The sequence below is a fragment of the Micromys minutus genome (genome assembly GCF_963924665.1).
Source record: "Micromys minutus genome assembly, chromosome: 22".
In the NCBI taxonomy this organism is placed as follows: domain Eukaryota; kingdom Metazoa; phylum Chordata; class Mammalia; order Rodentia; family Muridae; genus Micromys; species Micromys minutus.
Window position 1 is genome coordinate 25,986,599 of NC_137957.1, and position 7,616 is coordinate 25,994,214.

Below are 7,616 nucleotides of genomic sequence, written 5' to 3' on the forward strand. Positions count from 1 at the left end.
AATGAACACTATTGACAGCTCTTTTATGACTTAAGTATAATTTTTTCCCTTTGAACTGAATATGTTGTTGATCTTTAAAAAAAATAATATATGACAGTTAACTTTAGCTTTCTGAAATTATTTTTTGGTGAGTGTGTGTGTGTGTGTGTGTGTGTGTGTGTGTGTGTGTGTGTGTTTACCCATACACTTAATGTGCAGGTACCCGGTAGGTTGTAAAGTGTCCTTTTCTGTTTCTACCTTCCTTATTTCTGAAAGACAGTCTTTTCTGAACTTGAAAAGATTCTGTTACAGATAGACTATCTGGTTGTCAATGACAGTAATTCTCCTGCCTTTGAATCTCCATCTCCAGGACTAGGGTTATAGACATATGTTGCTGTGCCCAGCTTTTTACATAGAGCCTAGGGATTCAAACTCAGGTTTGTGTAACAAGCACTTCACCCCCACTGTGCACCTCTGAAGCCCTCACATGCTGATATGAATTGTTAATTCAACTGTGTTGCGATCATATAATGTTTAGTATCATACTTGTATTTAGAAATATTCATTTAGATTTTATTCATGTCATAACAACCACTGAATTCTTATGGATGCCGGATAGCTTTATAAAAAATTACATTTTATGTCTTCAGTATACAATATTGAATATGTGCAATATATGTAAGTATATGAAAAACATTTTATTGTATGAGATATGGCATGTTCGAGTGTCCTCTTATATTCCAAGAGTATAAGGTAGAAAGTGATGAGCAATTATGAGCCATGAAGTAGCCTGTGGAAGATGCTAACATTATAAAGCTTCAGTAGCTCAGCAAAAACAATACCGGCACACACATGAAGAAATGGAACACAGGAGAAAGTTTGGAAGTAGATCAGAGTGCACAAGGCATTTATTTTTATGGGGAGCACAAGGCATCTATGAACAACTATGTGTTGCCATAACCAGAAACTAGTGTTCAATGTACTCTTTCCTCTCATGTTCCAGTAAATTCCAAGTAAATGAAAGACAAAATGGCATAAGAGGAAATGATAAAAAGCAAGATATAACTTTTATGGGTAAAATTTTAATTATGAATCATAATAGAAAATATTCATGTTTGAAAAATATTCAAAATAATACTAAATTCTCTCAAATAGAAGACCAAGCAAGTGAAGCTGAAACCAATGGTAAAAAGAAACTTCTCTGAACCTTTCATAATATTGATAAAAGCCCTAAAATATAAAAATTCTCCTGTATTTTGATATACCGAAATGTGATAGTGCAAAAAATTATAGGACAGGGTTGATAGAGAAAAAGAAAGGCTTTTAAAAATTCCCAGCCATGGTTATAATAAAACTTCAATAAGTATAATACCTGAAGTTCAATAACGTATTAGACACATGTGTAGAAATGGCAATTCCTCACATTCATTTTGAAAGTGTAATTTGTTATACATTGGGCTGAGCAATTTAGTAATACAGTCGTAATTTCAGATGCAGAATTGATTTGCACAATTACTTATCTAAGGACTTTTACCCTGCAGATACAACCATGCTACCAGTAAATTGATTCAGGGACCCTGATCTGGATAGGTTCTGTGTAATGACAGCACTGTGAGAAAATTGGATTCACAGACTTCTCGTGAATCATAAGTGGTAAGAAAATGGTGATGACAAGACTTCAAAGATAAGGTTGCCTATCTAATCACTTTCAACAATCATGATTCGAGAACAGATTTTGCCTTGCTCATCGCTTTAGATAAGAACACAGGCCTAGCCAACCTCAAATCAGCCTGATAGGAGTTACTGAGACAGAAACAATTTGGTTACACTTTCCTGGATTCTTAGTCAACAGAATTACTATACCACAAAAGGTTATTAATACCACATATGTGTCTGTACTGGCTGGTTTTGTTTCAACTTGACACAAGCTGGAGTTATCACAGAGAAATTAGCCTCAGTTGAGAAAATGCCTCCGTGAGATCCAGCTGTAAGACATTTTCTCAACTAGTGATCAAGGTGGGAGGAACCAGCCCATTGTGGGTGGAGCCATCCCTGGGCTGCTAGACCTGAGTTCTATAAGAAAGTAAGTCAATAAGTGAGATCCCTCCATGGCCTCTGCATCAGCTCCTGCTTCCTGACCTGCTTGAGTTCCAGTCCTGACTTCCTTTGGTGATGAACAGCGATATGGAAGTGTAAAGTGAATAAACCCTTTCCTCCCCAACTTGCTTCTTGGCAATGATGTTTTGTGCAGGAATAGAAAGCCTGACTAAGGCAGTGTCTAAATATATCTATACCGTATACATTTAATACATTATATTTATTTGTTAAGAAAGCAGAGAGAACCTAAAATTCAATAAAAAATAATGGATTAAATATTATCTGACCCATTCATTAGAAGGTATTTTATAATTCAATGAAATAAGTTATCTTTTGTATATTGAAATGCAAATATAATGTATTAACTATTAAAACAATGCACCGAACAGGATACAGTTTGCTGTAGTTTGTTCATGCATTAGCATTTCTGTGGAAGAACACAGAAAAACACACAATATTGTGCAGGACAAAGTGGGTAAAAGTTGGTGGTTGTGGTACAACAGCAGGACTTTTGTCTCTTACATTTTTTTTATTGACTTCTCAATCTTAGAAATGGCTCAGATACTCCACAACAGCTTAAAGGTCCATATAAGGAAACCAATCCCTAGAAGGCATGTACTGTTTAATTAAAAAAAAAAAAAACCTTGAAATAAGAAAAAGCAAATTGAATGTTGTATGTATGGTACATATGCATGAACTACTAAGCAAAACAGGAGAAAGAGGGGAATGGGATTGAAGGAGAGCCCAAATGGTTTCAGTCACATCATTGTATATTTCCTACTTCAAACTGGGCCAGATGGAGAGGTAAGTTTAAATATTGATTTCAGGGACAGGGATTAATTTAGGGTAGTTATTCAAATGTCCGTAAACATTTTTATTAAATGTATTTATTGTGTGTGTGTGTGAGCACATGCATGCATACATGCTCATACATGTTCCCTCTCATGCTTTCCACGTGTGGAGGTCAGAGGAAGTTATAGAATCTTTTCTTTCCTTCACTACATAGATCCCTGTGCTTAACCTAAAGTTGTCAGGCACAGAAGCAAGGGTCTTTACCCTCTGAGTCTTCTCACCAGCCTGACTTATATGTGTTTTATGATTCAATATTTTAATATTAATGTGTTTCTTTAAAAAGCCATAAAATGTAAGGTAACCAAAACCCCAAAGTCATTGTACTGATTTAGGAAGATTCATACAAAGAAACAGAATCTCATGCAGGACTCTTCAGTCTTGGCAACTCTGACAGTGAAGACATTAGCATCATTACGACATACTGGTTTTAAACAACTCTATCAAGACAGTCAATTTCAGATTCATATTAACCATATCAATTGGAAATATAATTAAAGTTCATTTAGCAAAAAAAAAAAATCAGCTCATTAGAGTGGGAAGCAAAGTGAACTAAGACTGTGATTTTTCAAATGTAAAAGAGCTAAGAACACATACATATGTGTTCTTTCATTAACTGACTACTCTGCTGAGTCCAGTGGGTGTCCCATGTAACAGACTAAGCCCCAACTGATACTATGTCTAACTTTTCTGCTCCTCTTTCCCCTGCTGTGATCCTAGTTATACCTCCCAGAACCATGCAGAGCAATTTCGGTTTTTCTTGCAGAGTCCTTTAACCATTTTAGACTCTTCAAATTATCTTCTAGATTTTCTATTTTTGAAACAGATATTTATCATTCTTAAATTATATTTTTTATGATAAATGGCTCAGCCTTGGTAAACTGTACTTGAGGGGCTTAATTTTGTCATTAAATTTGGCACTCAGAATGTAACTGTCATTGAGGCACGATTTCAAAGGAATCATGTCTTTTTATTTCAATTGAAATAGATGTTTTTCTCTCATCCTGACCACAGTTTCCCCTCCCACCCCCGCCCCCAGGCCTCTTCTCTCTTCCAGATCCATTCCCCCTCCATTTTCCTTCAGAAAGGAGGAGGCCTCCAAGAGACAACAATCAGACAGAACAAAGTGAGATACAATCAGACAAGGCAAAGCCTTCTTATCGAGCTGGACAAGGCAACCCAACAGGAAAGAAAAAGTCCCCAGCGCAGGCAAAAGAATCAGAGACAAACCCCTTTCTTTATCAGGAGTCCCATAAAAATCTGTCAAGCTAACAGCCATAACATATGTGCAAAGGACCATGCAGAGTAAAATGCCTTAAGTATTAATAGACATTTGATGAACCAACCAGCCTGGTAGAGATCATAGTGAACTACATTGCTGACAGCTGTCCGGTCATATTAACTCCAATAACGAACAATCCCCCAGTCTCTTCATCGAATAAAGCAAATGTTTGCTTACAATGCAGGTTACAAACAGGATGAACATGAGAAAGGAACCCACGGGGATGGGAAAAGCCATTATGAAGGGGGAAATAGGAGAACATGTGGGAAAGGAAAGAGAAAAATTCTGGAGTAAAACTCATTAACAGGAGAGAGTAGAAGCAAAAGACATAGGAAAGAGAAGGGAATACTAGGAAGGTTAGCCAAAGCTTACTAGGTAATAAAAAGCCATGTAAGTATACTACATTGTGATCTAATGTAAAACTCACTATAGAAGAAGGAGGGACTGGAGAGATGGCTTAGTGATTGCGTGCCTACTTCCACAGGACCTGAGTTCAGCTACCAACACTCACTTCAGGAACTTCACGAAACTCTGAAACTTCAACTCCAAGAGATCCAATGCTCTGGACTCCTAGGGCATCTATAAATAAGAGCATATACCCTGCTGCAGATATACATATATACACAGTCAAAAATAAAATAAATCTCCATTTTAAGGGAGGTTTAAAGGGGGTAGCCTGCATAGGTGAATAATGTTGATCACAGAAACTGTAGATTATCAATTGAATATTCTAGTGCCCTAGGAGTTGTTGGTCAGCAAAGACTCTGAGGCATGTAAAGCTCATTGCCACTGCTCAGAACTAGATACTAGACCTACTGCTGAAGGCATCTGATACTGTGGTGGTAGGACACTACATTAGTAGTGATATGCTCAGTTTTGGTCAGAGAAGCCTCATTTTGCAATGGATGATATCATTATTGAAACTTAGAGCTAGTCAAAGTGCTAAGAATAAGGAACAGTTAAGTTTTCAGCCTGAAAAAGGTAATCTGTATCTCCCCATCTAAGGCTCAAGGAAGGTCACAGAAGAAGTATCAGAAAGCAGAGAAGAAAGACAAGGGCATGTTGAAAACATGGACTTACAACAGCCACAAATTATCATCACAAAGCTTCCACACAGATGTCAACATCCAATCATGATTGAGGGTAGGAATCAGGAAACCCCTTTCTCCAGGAAGTAATGTATGTAACCAATGGTTGCTGAGTAATAGGGAGAGATTTTCTTCAGTGGTTCTTCCACTGTTAATTTGCCCATGCTCCAGCAAGTAAGCCTTCACCTCACAGTCATAAGAGCAAACCTAATTAAACCCAATGGATCATAAATGAATAAATTACATGGAAGCAGAAAGGAGTCTAGTTGGGAAGAGAGGGTTCTGCAGAAAGTCAGGGGATAGGAGACAGTAATGGGGTGAATATAATGGGAGTTCATTATGCACACATGTAACACTGTATACATAAACAAATAAAAGGTTTATTTAAAATGCAAAGAAAACAGTTAAGTATACTCAAACAGTCAGTAGATGTATCATTAATGAGAGGGCAGGCAAGGGATTCTGAAAGCTACGCTAATTTTTCAGTTTTTCCCTGACTAACTTCCTGGGGCTATAGGCTGCTAGTTACTCCTCTATCACAATTCAGACTATTTTCAATTTTAGCTGGATAAATGACTCTTATTAACTTTATATTAGACCGCATGATGGAATTTTAGCTATTAATAATCAATATAAGAACAAGGTGTTCAACTTGCAGGGCGAACAGCCATTTTCATTGCTGTTCTTGCTGGGTAGAATGGGCAATTAAATCTGGAATGTCAGCACTTACAAAGGGTCATGAACATGCCATTGGACAGGCAGCCCAGACAACATCACAACGGAGGAGGAGCTTAGGACAGAAGCCTGCTATCCATGAGTGGGAAGGGGTTACCATTGTTTATGCTTCAGCCACTTTGATTGGGGATTATTTGCCTCCTTTCTAATCTTCAATATTTTACTCTATTTCCACTAGAGAAAGTACATATACACATACATGTACACATATACATATATATTATCTAAAAGATGCCTTTGAACTTTATCATTCTGTATCATTCAGCAGAAAAATAATTAAAAATGTGCTTGAATGATTGTATTATGCCATAGCTGTTATAAAAAAAACCTTATGTAAAAATATGATAATCCAGCCACTTACTCAAGTATATTTCTATGTGAGGAAGTACGCTATTCATCAAATTTAAAATGAAATGTATTTCAGTAGGAACCGAAACGCAAATGTATTCTGATTTTAGTCACTGGATGTCACACTTAAAATCCCAAGGTAAATTTCTAATAAAAATATAGAAACTTTAAACAGGTGATTGACATTAGCTTCCACTGGGCTAACATCTCCAAATGTGGACTTTAAATTCTCTTCTTAAAGGGAAGTGACCAAGATGCACATATTACATCAAAGAATGTTTATGCTAAGTGCTAAAAACTGTGTCCATGCAAGAGGTACGCATAAGATGAGCCATCTGTATGCATGGTAGGATAACGAGGTTCCATGATACTGGACCTCGGTACACATGGAGGAATGACTAAGCTCTTACCTATACTTCCTTTACATAGAGTCACTGAGTGCATTGGTACCATCTCAAAAGACAGATAACAGAAGCATTTGCCTTTGTTTAATCAGATTCCTCTGAAGCAGATTTACCCATTGTAACAGTTTCCTTTAGAAGAAGACTTGGGAAACTTACACAGCAGTCGTTTCCAAAATCTCCTTTTCACATCTAAGTGTGTCTCTGTTTGGGAAAGTAAACAAAGCCCTGAGGTAGCATCTAAGATTAAATCTGTTTGCTGTTTCACTGCATTCTGCAAGATGACTGTGTGTAAAGCTAAGCTCAAGGCTTCCAGAGGAGAATAGAGATGCTCAATGTGCTTTCTTCAGGCACCACGTACCATTTTGTCTCTGGGGCTGGGCTTCTTGCTGCTAATGCTCTGCTGTGGCTACTCCAAAGACTTATTACTGTATTATGAACCCTGGTCGCCACTGGACACACACACTGTGCCTTTATAGCTGTGGTCAGATATTTAAGTAAGTTTAGTGACTGTTTTAGGTCTTTCCTTAGCCATAAGTCTTACAGTCTTACATAAATAATAAAATAGTTGTTTTTCTTTGAAAAAAATGACGCTAGTGTCTAACTTAAACAAACAAAGAGAACAGCACAACAGAAAAAAAAAAACAGCCTCGGTACTTGGAAACATATTCTTTTTAGTACAGCACTGTGTTTTTTGTTCTTTTAAATGTTTTGTCTACCAAGAAAACTGAAGTTTTCCATAGAGACTAGGAGATACCATCTGGAAATTTTTCTACTATATTACTAAAATAAAAAATGCCTCCTTCTGCCAATTGTTAATGTTTCTAAAACTTTATT